The following is a 17,030-nucleotide window of genomic DNA, read 5'->3' on the forward strand; positions in this document are numbered from 1 at the left end:
GTGTTTTCATTAGAATTAACTATAATGTTCTTGATTTTCGTTTATATTAACGAGGGAAGATGTACACGTAAAACCGCTCTAATCCGGCTGAAACGTCGATATATGCAATAAAAACCGAACTTCTCCCCTTTTCAATATCTTACTCAGTATTTTAACGAGAAACAAATAGATGATTGAAAATGAAGTATTTAAGGTTATTATCTAATCAATTATGTGTTTGCATCATTTTTATCGTATATATATATGAATTAATACCCATGAACGGAAAATTCACAAAAACGTGGAAAACGGCATAATATTGCCTAGTTCGATGATATTTTGTTTAAATCACATGAAGGAAAAGGAGATGATAAACGTTAAAATATTGCTAAATTCGATGATTTTTCGTACGAAGGAAAATGCAAGAAAGTTTGCTTAAAATGCAATATTATGCGAAATTCTGAGATTTGAAGGCCAAATCACATATCGTGATACTACATGAAATAGTATCGAAATATTGGTAAAAATGAATATATTTACGTAATATCAAACTACATGAAAAACGTGAAAAAAGTCACTATATAACCATATTTGAGGATTTTAACTTCAAATCATAGAGCGAGGTTTCGTATTATTTAGTTCCAAGAAAAGACATATGTCAATGTTGTTTCCAATACAAATGATAAAAAACAATGTGTTTTCATTAGAATTACCTATAATGTTCTTGATTTTCCGTTTATATTAACGATGGAAGATGTACACGTAAAACCGCTCTAATCCGGCTGAAACGTCGATATATGCAATAAAAACCGAACTTCTCCCCTTTTCAATATCTTACTCAGTATTTTAACGAGAAACAAATAGATGATTGAAAATGAAGTATTTAAGGTTATTATCTAATCAATTATGTGTTTGCATCATTTTTATCGTATATATATATGAATTAATACCCATGGACGGAAAATTCACAAAAACGTGGAAAACGGCAAAATATTCCCTAATTCGATGATATTTTGTTTAAAGCACATGAAGGAAAAGGAGATGATAAACGTTAAAATATTGCTAAATTCGATGATTTTTCGTACGAAGCAAAATGCAAGAAAGCTTGCTTAAAATGCAATATTATGCGAAATTCTGAGATTTGAAGGCCAAATCACATATCGTGATACTACATGAAATAGTATCGAAATATTGGTAAAAATGAATATATTTACGTAATATCAAACTACATGAAAAACGTGAAAAAAGTCACTATATAACCATATTTGAGGATTTTAACTTCAAATCATAGAGCGAGGTTTCGTATTATTTAGTTCCAAGAAAAGACATATGACAATGTTGTTTCCAATACAAATGATAAAAAACAATGTGTTTTCATTAGAATTAACTATAATGTTCTTGATTTTCCGTTTATATTAACGAGGGAAAATGTACACGTAAAACCGCTCTAATCCGGCTGAAACGTCGATATATGCAATAAAAACCGAACTTCTCCCCTTTTCAACATCTTACTCAGTATTTTAACGAGAAACAAATAGTTGATTGAAAATTAAGTATTTAAGGTTATTATTTAATCAATTATGTGTTTGCATCATTTTTATCGTATATATATATGAATTAATACCCATGGACTGAAAATTCAAAAAACGTGGAAAAACGGCAAAATATTGCCTAATTCGATGATATTTTGTTTAAATCGCATGAAGGAAAAGGGGATGATAAACGCCAAAATATTGCTAAATTCGATGATTTTTCGTACGAAACAAAATGCAAGAAAACTTGCTTAAAATGCAATATTACGCGAATTTCTGATATTTGAAGGGCAAATCACATATCGTGATTCTACATGAAATAGTATCGGAATATTGGTAAAAATTAATATATTTGCGTAATATCAAACTACATGATTAACGTGAAAAAGTTACTATTTTACCATATTTGAGGATTTTACCTTAAAATCATAGAGCGAGGTTTCGTATTATTTAGTTCCAAGAAAAGACATATGACAATGTTGTTTCCAATACAAATGATAAAAAACAATGTGTTTTCATTAGAATTAACTATAATGTTCTTGATTTTCCGTTTATATTAACGAGGGAAGATGTACACGTAAAACCGCTCTAATCCGGCTGAAACGTCGATATATGCAATAAAAACCGAACTTCTCCCCTTTTCAACATCTTACTCAGTATTTTAACGAGAAACAAATAGTTGATTGAAAATGAAGTATTTAAGGTTATTATCTAATCAATTATGTGTTTGCATCATTTTTATCGTATATATATATGAATTAATACCCATGGACGGAAAATTCACAAAAACGTGGAAAACAGCAAAATATTCCCTAATTCGATGATATTTTGTTTAAATCACATGAAGGAAAAGGAGATTATAAACGTTAAAATATTGCTAAATTCGATGATTTTTCGTACGAAGCAAAATGCAAGAAAGCTTGCTTAAAATGCAATATTATGCGAAATTCTGAGATTTGAAGGCCAAATCACATATCGTGATACTACATGAAATAGTATCGAAATATTGGTAAAAATGAATATATTTACGTAATATCAAACTACATGAAAAACGTGAAAAAAGTCACTATATAACCATATTTGAGGATTTTAACTTCAAATCATTGAGCGAGGTTTCGTATTATTTAGATCCAAGAAAAGACATATGACAATGTTGTTTCCAATACAAATGATAAAAAACAATGTGTTTTCATTAGAATTAACTATAATGTTCTTGATTTTCCGTTTATATTAACGAGGGAAGATGTACACTTAAAACCGCTCTAATCCGGCTGAAACGTCGATATATGCAATAAAAACAGAACTTCTCCCCTTTTCAATATCTTACTCAGTATTTTAACGAGAAACAAATAGTTAATTGAAAATGAAGTATTTAAGGTTATTATCTAATCAATTATGTGTTTGCATCATTTTTATCGTATATATAATGAATTAATACCCATAGACTGAAAATTCACAAAAACGTGGAAAAACGGCAAAATATTGCCTAATTCGATGATATTTTGTTTAAATCAAAGAAAGGAAAAGGGGATGATAAACGTCAAAATATTGCTAAATTCGATGATTTTTCGTACGAAACAAAATGCAAGGAAACTTGCTTAAAATGCAATATTATGCGAAATTCTGAGATTTGAAGGCCAAATCACATATCGTGATACTACATGAAATAGTATCGGAATATTGGTAAAAATGAATATATTTGCGTAATATCAAACTACATGATTAACGTGAAAAAGTTACTATTTTACCATATTTGATGATTTTACCTTCAAATCATAGAGCGAGGTTTCGTATTATTTAGATCCAAGAAAAGACATATGACAATGTTGTTTCCAATACAAATGATAAAAAACAATGTGTTTTCATTCGAAATAACTAAAATGTTCTTGATTTTCCGTTTATATTAATGAGGGAAGATGTACACGTAAAACCGCTCTAATCCGGCTGAAACGTCGATATATGCAATAAAAACCGAACTTCTCCCCTTTTCAATATCTTACTCAGTATTTTAACAAGAAACAAATAGATGATTGAAAATGATGTATTTAAGGTTATTATCTAATCAATTATGTGTTTGCATCATTTTTATCGTTTATATATGAATTAAAATAAATGGACTGAAAATTCACAAAAACGTGGAAAACGGTAAATATTGCCTAATTCGATGATATTTTGTTTAAATCACATGAAGGAAAAGGAGATGATAAACGTCAAAATATTGCTATATTCGATGATTTTTCGTACGAAACAAAATGCAAGAAAACTTGCTTAAAATGCAATATTATGCGAAATTCTGAGATTTGAAGGCCAAATCACATATCGTGATACTACATGAAATAGTATCGAAATATTGGTAAAAATGAATATATTTACGTAATATCAAACTACATGAAAAACGTGAAAAAAGTCACTATATAACCATATTTGAGGATTTTAACTTCAAATCATAGAGCGAGGTTTAGTATTATTTAGATCCAAGAAAAGACATATGACAATGTTGTTTCCAATACAAATGATAAAAAACAATGTGTTTTCATTAGAATTAACTATAATGTTCTTGATTTTCCGTTTATATTAACGAGGGAAGATGTACACGTAAAACCGCTCTAATCCGGCTGAAACGTCGATATATGCAATAAAAACCGAACTTCTCCCCTTTTCAATATCTTACTCAGTATTTTAACAAGAAACAAATAGATGATTGAAAATGAAGTATTTAAGGTTATTATCTAATCAATTATGTGTTTGCATCATTTTTATCGTATATATATGAATTAAAACCAATGGACTGAAAATTCACAAAAACGTGGAAAACTGTAAATATTGCATAATTCGATGATATTTTGTTTAAATCACATGAAGGAAAAGGAGATGATAAACGTCAAAATATTGCTATATTCGATGATTTTTCGTACGAAACAAAATGCAAGAAAGCTTGCTTAAAATGCAATATTATGCGAAATTCTGAGATTTGAAGGCCAAATCACATATCGTGATACTACATGAAATAGTATCGAAATATTGGTAAAAATGAATATATTTACGTAATATCATACTACATGAAAAACGTGAAAAAAGTCACTATATAACCATATTTGAGGATTTTAACTTCAAATCATAGAGCGAGGTTTCGTATTATTTAGTTCCAAGAAAAGACATATGACAATGTTGTTTCCAATACAAATGATAAAAAACAATGTGTTTTCATTAGAATTAACTATAATGTTCTTGATTTTCCGTTTATATTAACGAGGGAAGATGTACACGTAAAACCGCTCTAATCCGGCTGAAACGTCGATATATGCAATAAAAACCGAACTTCTCCCCTTTTCAACATCTTACTCAGTATTTTAACGAGAAACAAATAGTTGATTGAAAATGAAGTATTTAAGGTTATTATTTAATCAATTATGTGTTTGCATCATTTTTATCGTATATATATATGAATTAATACCCATGGACTGAAAATTCAAAAAACGTGGAAAAACGGCAAAATATTGCCTAATTCGATGATATTTTGTTTAAATCGCATGAAGGAAAAGGGGATGATAAACGTCAAAATATTGCTAAATTCGATGATTTTTCGTACGAAACAAAATGCAAGAAAACTTGCTTAAAATGCAATATTACGCGAATTTCTGATATTTGAAGGGCAAATCACATATCGTGATTCTACATGAAATAGTATCGGAATATTGGTAAAAATTAATATATTTGCGTAATATCAAACTACATGATTAACGTGAAAAAGTTACTATTTTACCATATTTGAGGATTTTACCTTCAAATCATAGAGCGAGGTTTCGTATTATTTAGTTCCAAGAAAAGACATATGACAATGTTGTTTCCAATACAAATGATAAAAAACAATGTGTTTTCATTAGAATTAACTATAATGTTCTTGATTTTCCGTTTATATTAACGAGGGAAGATGTACACGTAAAACCGCTTTAATCCGGCTGAAACGTCGATATATGCAATAAAAACCGAACTTCTCCCCTTTTCAACATCTTACTCAGTATTTTAACAAGAAACAAATAGATGATTGAAAATGAAGTATTTAAGGTTATTATCTAATCAATTATGTGTTTGAATCATTTTTATCGTATATATATGAATTAAAACCAATGGACTGAAAATTCACAAAAACGTGGAAAACTGTAAATATTGTCTAATTCGATGATATTTTGTTTAAATCACATGAAGGAAAAGGAGATGATAAACGTCAAAATATTGCTATATTCGATGATTTTTCGTACGAAACAAAATGCAAGAAAGCTTGCTTAAAATGTAATATTATGCGAAATTCTGAGATTTGAAGGCCAAATCACATATCGTGATACTACATGAAATAGTATCGAAATATTGGTAAAAATGAATATATTTACGTAATATCATACTACATGAAAAACGTGAAAAAAGTCACTATATAACCATATTTGAGGATTTTAACTTCAAATCATAGAGCGAGGTTTCGTATTATTTAGTTCCAAGAAAAGACATATGACAATGTTGTTTCCAATACAAATGATAAAAAACAATGTGTTTTCATTAGAATTAACTATAATGTTCTTGATTTTCCGTTTATATTAACGAGGGAAGATGTACACGTAAAACCGCTCTAATCCGGCTGAAACGTCGATATATGCAATAAAAACCGAACTTCTCCCCTTTTCAACATCTTACTCAGTATTTTAACGAGAAACAAATAGTTGATTGAAAATGAAGTATTTAAGGTTATTATTTAATCAATTATGTGTTTGCATCATTTTTATCGTATATATATATGAATTAATACCCATGGACTGAAAATTAAAAAAACGTGGAAAAACGGCAAAATATTGCCTAATTCGATGATATTTTGTTTAAATCGCATGAAGGAAAAGGGGATGATAAACGTCAAAATATTGCTAAATTCGATGATTTTTCGTACGAAACAAAATGCAAGAAAACTTGCTTAAAATGCAATATTACGCGAATTTCTGATATTTGAAGGGCAAATCACATATCGTGATTCTACATGAAATAGTATCGGAATATTGGTAAAACTTAATATATTTGCGTAATATCAAACTACATGATTAACGTGAAAAAGTTACTATTTTACCATATTTGAGGATTTTACCTTCAAATCATAGAGCGAGGTTTCGTATTATTTAGTTCCAAGAAAAGACATATGACAATGTTGTTTCCAATACAAATGATAAAAAACAATGTGTTTTCATTAGAATTAACTATAATGTTCTTGATTTTCCGTTTATATTAACGAGGGAAGATGTACACGTAAAACCGCTCTAATCCGGCTGAAACGTCGATATATGCAATAAAAACCGAACTTCTCCCCTTTTCAACATCTTACTCAGTATTTTAACGAGAAACAAATAGTTGATTGAAAATGAAGTATTTAAGGTTATTATCTAATCAATTATGTGTTTGCATCATTTTTATCGTATATATATATGAATTAATACCCATGGACGGAAAATTCACAAAAACGTGGAAAACGGCAAAATATTCCCTAATTCGATGATATTTTGTTTAAATCACATGAAGGAAAAGGAGATTATAAACGTTAAAATATTGCTAAATTCGATGATTTTTCGTACGAAGCAAAATGCAAGAAAGCTTGCTTAAAATGCAATATTATGCGAAATTCTGAGATTTGAAGGCCAAATCACATATCGTGATACTACATGAAATAGTATCGAAATATTGGTAAAAATGAATATATTTACGTAATATCAAACTACATGAAAAACGTGAAAAAAGTCACTATATAACCATATTTGAGGATTTTAACTTCAAATCATAGAGCGAGGTTTCGTATTATTTAGATCCAAGAAAAGACATATGACAATGTTGTTTCCAATACAAATGATAAAAAACAATGTGTTTTCATTAGAATTAACTATAATGTTCTTGATTTTCCGTTTATATTAACGAGGGAAGATGTACACGTAAAACCGCTCTAATCCGGCTGAAACGTCGATATATGCAATAAAAACCGAACTTCTCCCCTTTTCAATATCTTACTCAGTATTTTAACGAGAAACAAATAGATGATTGAAAATGAAGTATTTAAGGTTATTATCTAATCAATTATGTGTTTGCCTCATTTTTATCGTATATATATATGAATTAATACCCATGAACGGAAAATTCACAAAAACGTGGAAAACGGCAAAATATTGCCTAATTCGATGATATTTTGTTTAAATCACATGAAGGAAAAGGAGATGATAAACGTTAAAATATTGCTAAATTCGATGATTTTTCGTACGAAGGAAAATGCAAGAAAGTTTGCTTAAAATGCAATATTATGCGAAATTCTGAGATTTGAAGGCCAAATCACATATCGTGATACTACATGAAATAGTATCGAAATATTGGTAAAAATGAATATATTTACGTAATATCAAACTACATGAAAAACGTGAAAAAAGTCACTATATAACCATATTTGAGGATTTTAACTTCAAATCATAGAGCGAGGTTTAGTATTATTTAGATCCAAGAAAAGACATATGACAATGTTGTTTCCAATACAAATGATAAAAAACAATGTGTTTTCATTAGAATTAACTATAATGTTCTTGATTTTCCGTTTATATTAACGAGGGAAGATGTACACGTAAAACCGCTCTAATCCGGCTGAAACGTCGATATATGCAATAAAAACCGAACTTCTCCCCTTTTCAATATCTTACTCAGTATTTTAACGAGAAACAAACAGATGATTGAAAATCAAGTATTTAAAGTTATTATCTAATCAATTATGTGTTTGCATCATATTTATCGTATATATATATGAATTAAAACCCATGGACTGAAAATTCACAAAAACGTGGAAAACGGCAAAATATTGCCTAATTCGATGATATTTTGTTTAAATCACATGAAGGAAAAGGAGATGATGAACGTCAAAATATTGCTATATTCGATGATTTTTCGTACGAAACAAAATGCAAGAAAACTAGCTTAAAATGCAATATTATGCGAAATTCTCAGATTTGAAGGCCAAATCACATATCGTGATACTACATGAAATAGTATCGAAATATTGGTAAAAATGAATATATTTACGTAATATCAAACTACATGAAAAACGTGAAAAAAGTCACTATATAACCATATTTGAGGATTTTAACTTCAAATTAGAGAGCGAGGTTTCGTATTATTTAGATCCAAGAAAAGACATATGAGAATGTTGTTTCCAATACAAATGATAAAAAACAATGTGTTTTCATTAGAATTAACTATAATGTTCTTGATTTTCGTTTATATTAACGAGGGAAGATGTACACGTAAAACCGCTCTAATCCGGCTGAAACGTCGATATATGCAATAAAAACCGAACTTCTCCCCTTTTCAATATCTTACTCAGTATTTTAACGAGAAACAAATAGATGATTGAAAATGAAGTATTTAAGGTTATTATCTAATCAATTATGTGTTTGCATCATTTTTATCGTATATATATATGAATTAATACCCATGAACGGAAAATTCACAAAAACGTGGAAAACGGCATAATATTGCCTAGTTCGATGATATTTTGTTTAAATCACATGAAGGAAAAGGAGATGATAAACGTTAAAATATTGCTAAATTCGATGATTTTTCGTACGAAGGAAAATGCAAGAAAGTTTGCTTAAAATGCAATATTATGCGAAATTCTGAGATTTGAAGGCCAAATCACATATCGTGATACTACATGAAATAGTATCGAAATATTGGTAAAAATGAATATATTTACGTAATATCAAACTACATGAAAAACGTGAAAAAAGTCACTATATAACCATATTTGAGGATTTTAACTTCAAATCATAGAGCGAGGTTTCGTATTATTTAGTTCCAAGAAAAGACATATGTCAATGTTGTTTCCAATACAAATGATAAAAAACAATGTGTTTTCATTAGAATTACCTATAATGTTCTTGATTTTCCGTTTATATTAACGATGGAAGATGTACACGTAAAACCGCTCTAATCCGGCTGAAACGTCGATATATGCAATAAAAACCGAACTTCTCCCCTTTTCAATATCTTACTCAGTATTTTAACGAGAAACAAATAGATGATTGAAAATGAAGTATTTAAGGTTATTATCTAATCAATTATGTGTTTGCATCATTTTTATCGTATATATATATGAATTAATACCCATGGACGGAAAATTCACAAAAACGTGGAAAACGGCAAAATATTCCCTAATTCGATGATATTTTGTTTAAAGCACATGAAGGAAAAGGAGATGATAAACGTTAAAATATTGCTAAATTCGATGATTTTTCGTACGAAGCAAAATGCAAGAAAGCTTGCTTAAAATGCAATATTATGCGAAATTCTGAGATTTGAAGGCCAAATCACATATCGTGATACTACATGAAATAGTATCGAAATATTGGTAAAAATGAATATATTTACGTAATATCAAACTACATGAAAAACGTGAAAAAAGTCACTATATAACCATATTTGAGGATTTTAACTTCAAATCATAGAGCGAGGTTTCGTATTATTTAGTTCCAAGAAAAGACATATGACAATGTTGTTTCCAATACAAATGATAAAAAACAATGTGTTTTCATTAGAATTAACTATAATGTTCTTGATTTTCCGTTTATATTAACGAGGGAAAATGTACACGTAAAACCGCTCTAATCCGGCTGAAACGTCGATATATGCAATAAAAACCGAACTTCTCCCCTTTTCAACATCTTACTCAGTATTTTAACGAGAAACAAATAGTTGATTGAAAATTAAGTATTTAAGGTTATTATTTAATCAATTATGTCTTTGCATCATTTTTATCGTATATATATATGAATTAATACCCATGGACTGAAAATTCAAAAAACGTGGAAAAACGGCAAAATATTGCCTAATTCGATGATATTTTGTTTAAATCGCATGAAGGAAAAGGGGATGATAAACGCCAAAATATTGCTAAATTCGATGATTTTTCGTACGAAACAAAATGCAAGAAAACTTGCTTAAAATGCAATATTACGCGAATTTCTGATATTTGAAGGGCAAATCACATATCGTGATTCTACATGAAATAGTATCGGAATATTGGTAAAAATTAATATATTTGCGTAATATCAAACTACATGATTAACGTGAAAAAGTTACTATTTTACCATATTTGAGGATTTTACCTTAAAATCATAGAGCGAGGTTTCGTATTATTTAGTTCCAAGAAAATACATATGACAATGTTGTTTCCAATACAAATGATAAAAAACAATGTGTTTTCATTAGAATTAACTATAATGTTCTTGATTTTCCGTTTATATTAACGAGGGAAGATGTACACGTAAAACCGCTCTAATCCGGCTGAAACGTCGATATATGCAATAAAAACCGAACTTCTCCCCTTTTCAACATCTTACTCAGTATTTTAACGAGAAACAAATAGTTGATTGAAAATGAAGTATTTAAGGTTATTATCTAATCAATTATGTGTTTGCATCATTTTTATCGTATATATATATGAATTAATACCCATGGACGGAAAATTCACAAAAACGTGGAAAACAGCAAAATATTCCCTAATTCGATGATATTTTGTTTAAATCACATGAAGGAAAAGGAGATTATAAACGTTAAAATATTGCTAAATTCGATGATTTTTCGTACGAAGCAAAATGCAAGAAAGCTTGCTTAAAATGCAATATTATGCGAAATTCTGAGATTTGAAGGCCAAATCACATATCGTGATACTACATGAAATAGTATCGAAATATTGGTAAAAATGAATATATTTACGTAATATCAAACTACATGAAAAACGTGAAAAAAGTCACTATATAACCATATTTGAGGATTTTAACTTCAAATCATAGAGCGAGGTTTCGTATTATTTAGATCCAAGTAAAGACATATGACAATGTTGTTTCCAATACAAATGATAAAAAACAATGTGTTTTCATTAGAATTAACTATAATGTTCTTGATTTTCCGTTTATATTAACGAGGGAAGATGTACACTTAAAACCGCTCTAATCCGGCTGAAACGTCGATATATGCAATAAAAACAGAACTTCTCCCCTTTTCAATATCTTACTCAGTATTTTAACGAGAAACAAATAGTTAATTGAAAATGAAGTATTTAAGGTTATTATCTAATCAATTATGTGTTTGCATCATTTTTATCGTATATATAATGAATTAATACCCATAGACTGAAAATTCACAAAAACGTGGAAAAACGGCAAAATATTGCCTAATTCGATGATATTTTGTTTAAATCAAAGAAAGGAAAAGGGGATGATAAACGTCAAAATATTGCTAAATTCGATGATTTTTCGTACGAAACAAAATGCAAGGAAACTTGCTTAAAATGCAATATTATGCGAAATTCTGAGATTTGAAGGCCAAATCACATATCGTGATACTACATGAAATAGTATCGGAATATTGGTAAAAATGAATATATTTGCGTAATATCAAACTACATGATTAACGTGAAAAAGTTACTATTTTACCATATTTGATGATTTTACCTTCAAATCATAGAGCGAGGTTTCGTATTATTTAGATCCAAGAAAAGACATATGACAATGTTGTTTCCAATACAAATGATAAAAAACAATGTGTTTTCATTCGAAATAACTAAAATGTTCTTGATTTTCCGTTTATATTAATGAGGGAAGATGTACACGTAAAACCGCTCTAATCCGGCTGAAACGTCGATATATGCAATAAAAACCGAACTTCTCCCCTTTTCAATATCTTACTCAGTATTTTAACAAGAAACAAATAGATGATTGAAAATGAAGTATTTAAGGTTATTATCTAATCAATTATGTGTTTGCATCATTTTTATCGTATATATATGAATTAAAACCAATGGACTGAAAATTCACAAAAAAGTGGAAAACTGTAAATATTGCATAATTCGATGATATTTTGTTTAAATCACATGAAGGAAAAGGAGATGATAAACGTCAAAATATTGCTATATTCGATGATTTTTCGTACGAAACAAAATGCAAGAAAGCTTGCTTAAAATGCAATATTATGCGAAATTCTGAGATTTGAAGGCCAAATCACATATCGTGATACTACATGAAATAGTATCGAAATATTGGTAAAAATGAATATATTTACGTAATATCATACTACATGAAAAACGTGAAAAAAGTCACTATATAACCATATTTGAGGATTTTAACTTCAAATCATAGAGCGAGGTTTCGTATTATTTAGTTCCAAGAAAAGACATATGACAATGTTGTTTCCAATACAAATGATAAAAAACAATGTGTTTTCATTAGAATTAACTATAATGTTCTTGATTTTCCGTTTATATTAACGAGGGAAGATGTACACGTAAAACCGCTCTAATCCGGCTGAAACGTCGATATATGCAATAAAAACCGAACTTCTCCCCTTTTCAACATCTTACTCAGTATTTTAACGAGAAACAAATAGTTGATTGAAAATGAAGTATTTAAGGTTATTATTTAATCAATTATGTGTTTGCATCATTTTTATCGTATATATATATGAATTAATACCCATGGACTGAAAATTCAAAAAACGTGGAAAAACGGCAAAATATTGCCTAATTCGATGATATTTTGTTTAAATCGCATGAAGGAAAAGGGGATGATAAACGTCAAAATATTGCTAAATTCGATGATTTTTCGTACGAAACAAAATGCAAGAAAACTTGCTTAAAATGCAATATTACGCGAATTTCTGATATTTGAAGGGCAAATCACATATCGTGATTCTACATGAAATAGTATCGGAATATTGGTAAAAATTAATATATTTGCGTAATATCAAACTACATGATTAACGTGAAAAAGTTACTATTTTACCATATTTGAGGATTTTACCTTCAAATCATAGAGCGAGGTTTCGTATTATTTAGTTCCAAGAAAAGACATATGACAATGTTGTTTCCAATACAAATGATAAAAAACAATGTGTTTTCATTAGAATTAACTATAATGTTCTTGATTTTCCGTTTATATTAACGAGGGAAGATGTACACGTAAAACCGCTTTAATCCGGCTGAAACGTCGATATATGCAATAAAAACCGAACTTCTCCCCTTTTCAACATCTTACTCAGTATTTTAACAAGAAACAAATAGATGATTGAAAATGAAGTATTTAAGGTTATTATCTAATCAATTATGTGTTTGCATCATTTTTATCGTATATATATGAATTAAAACCAATGGACTGAAAATTCACAAAAACGTGGAAAACTGTAAATATTGTCTAATTCGATGATATTTTGTTTAAATCACATGAAGGAAAAGGAGATGATAAACGTCAAAATATTGCTATATTCGATGATTTTTCGTACGAAACAAAATGCAAGAAAGCTTGCTTAAAATGCAATATTATGCGAAATTCTGAGATTTGAAGGCCAAATCACATATCGTGATACTACATGAAATAGTATCGAAATATTGGTAAAAATGAATATATTTACGTAATATCATACTACATGAAAAACGTGAAAAAAGTCACTATATAACCATATTTGAGGATTTTAACTTCAAATCATAGAGCGAGGTTTCGTATTATTTAGTTCCAAGAAAAGACATATGACAATGTTGTTTCCAATACAAATGATAAAAAACAATGTGTTTTCATTAGAATTAACTATAATGTTCTTGATTTTCCGTTTATATTAACGAGGGAAGATGTACACGTAAAACCGCTCTAATCCGGCTGAAACGTCGATATATGCAATAAAAACCGAACTTCTCCCCTTTTCAACATCTTACTCAGTATTTTAACGAGAAACAAATAGTTGATTGAAAATGAAGTATTTAAGGTTATTATTTAATCAATTATGTGTTTGCATCATTTTTATCGTATATATATATGAATTAATACCCATGGACTGAAAATTAAAAAAACGTGGAAAAACGGCAAAATATTGCCTAATTCGATGATATTTTGTTTAAATCGCATGAAGGAAAAGGGGATGATAAACGTCAAAATATTGCTAAATTCGATGATTTTTCGTACGAAACAAAATGCAAGAAAACTTGCTTAAAATGCAATATTACGCGAATTTCTGATATTTGAAGGGCAAATCACATATCGTGATTCTACATGAAATAGTATCGGAATATTGGTAAAACTTAATATATTTGCGTAATATCAAACTACATGATTAACGTGAAAAAGTTACTATTTTACCATATTTGAGGATTTTACCTTCAAATCATAGAGCGAGGTTTCGTATTATTTAGTTCCAAGAAAAGACATATGACAATGTTGTTTCCAATACAAATGATAAAAAATAATGTGTTTTCATTAGAATTAACTATAATGTTCTTGATTTTCCGTTTATATTAACGAGGGAAGATGTACACGTAAAACCGCTCTAATCCGGCTGAAACGTCGATATATGCAATAAAAACCGAACTTCTCCCCTTTTCAACATCTTACTCAGTATTTTAACGAGAAACAAATAGTTGATTGAAAATGAAGTATTTAAGGTTATTATCTAATCAATTATGTGTTTGCATCATTTTTATCGTATATATATATGAATTAATACCCATGGACGGAAAATTCACAAAAACGTGGAAAACGGCAAAATATTCCCTAATTCGATGATATTTTGTTTAAATCACATGAAGGAAAAGGAGATTATAAACGTTAAAATATTGCTAAATTCGATGATTTTTCGTACGAAGCAAAATGCAAGAAAGCTTGCTTAAAATGCAATATTATGCGAAATTCTGAGATTTGAAGGCCAAATCACATATCGTGATACTACATGAAATAGTATCGAAATATTGGTAAAAATGAATATATTTACGTAATATCAAACTACATGAAAAACGTGAAAAAAGTCACTATATAACCATATTTGAGGATTTTAACTTCAAATCATAGAGCGAGGTTTCGTATTATTTAGATCCAAGAAAAGACATATGAGAATGTTGTTTCCAATACAAATGATAAAAAACAATGTGTTTTCATTAGAATTAACTATAATGTTCTTGATTTTCCGTTTATATTAACGAGGGAAGATGTACACTTAAAACCGCTCTAATCCGGCTGAAACGTCGATATATGCAATAAAAACAGAACTTCTCCCCTTTTCAATATCTTACTCAGTATTTTAACGAGAAACAAATAGTTAATTGAAAATGAAGTATTTAAGGTTATTATCTAATCAATTATGTGTTTGCATCATTTTTATCGTATATATAATGAATTAATACCCATAGACTGAAAATTCACAAAAACGTGGAAAAACGGCAAAATATTGCCTAATTCGATGATATTTTGTTAATATCAAAGAAAGGAAAAGGGGATGATAAACGTCAAAATATTGCTAAATTCGATGATTTTTCGTACGAAACAAAATGCAAGGAAACTTGCTTAAAATGCAATATTATGCGAAATTCTGAGATTTGAAGGCCAAATCACATATCGTGATACTACATGAAATAGTATCGGAATATTGGTAAAAATGAATATATTTGCGTAATATCAAACTACATGATTAACGTGAAAAAGTTACTATTTTACCATATTTGATGATTTTACCTTCAAATCATAGAGCGAGGTTTCGTATTATTTAGATCCAAGAAAAGACATATGACAATGTTGTTTCCAATACAAATGATAAAAAACAATGTGTTTTCATTCGAAATAACTAAAATGTTCTTGATTTTCCGTTTATATTAACGAGGGAAGATGTACACGTAAAACCGCTCTAATCCGGCTGAAACGTCGATATATGCAATAAAAACCGAACTTCTCCCCTTTTCAATATCTTACTCAGTATTTTAACAAGAAACAAATAGATGATTGAAAATGAAGTATTTAAGGTTATTATCTAATCAATTATGTGTTTGCATCATTTTTATCGTATATATATATGAATTAATACCCATGGACGGAAAATTCACAAAAACGTGAAAAACGGCAAAATATTCCCTAATTCGATGATATTTTGTTTAAATCACATGAAGGAAAAGGAGATGATAAACGTTAAAATATTGCTAAATTCGATGATTTTTCGTACGAAGCAAAATGCAAGAAAGCTTGCTTAAAATGCAATATTATGCGAAATTCTGAGATTTGAAGGCCAAATCACATATTGTGATACTACATGAAATAGTATCGAAATATTGGTAAAAATGAATATATTTACGTAATATCAAACTACATGAAAAACGTGAAAAAAGTCACTATATAACCATATTTGAGGATTTTAACTTCAAATCATAGAGCGAGGTTTCGTATTATTTAGTTCCAAGAAAAGACATATGACAATGTTGTTTCCAATACAAATGATAAAAAACAATGTGTTTTCATTAGAATTAACTATAATGTTCTTGATTTTCCGTTTATATTAACGAGGGAAGATGTACACGTAAAACCGCTCTAATCCGGCTGAAACGTCGATATATGCAATAAAAACCGAACTTCTCCCCTTTTCAACATCTTACTCAGTATTTTAACGAGAAACAAATAGTTGATTGAAAATGAAGTATTTAAGGTTATTATTTAA

Source organism: Procambarus clarkii, chromosome 7, assembly GCF_040958095.1.
Source record: "Procambarus clarkii isolate CNS0578487 chromosome 7, FALCON_Pclarkii_2.0, whole genome shotgun sequence".
NCBI classification, from domain to species: Eukaryota; Metazoa; Arthropoda; class Malacostraca; order Decapoda; family Cambaridae; genus Procambarus; species Procambarus clarkii.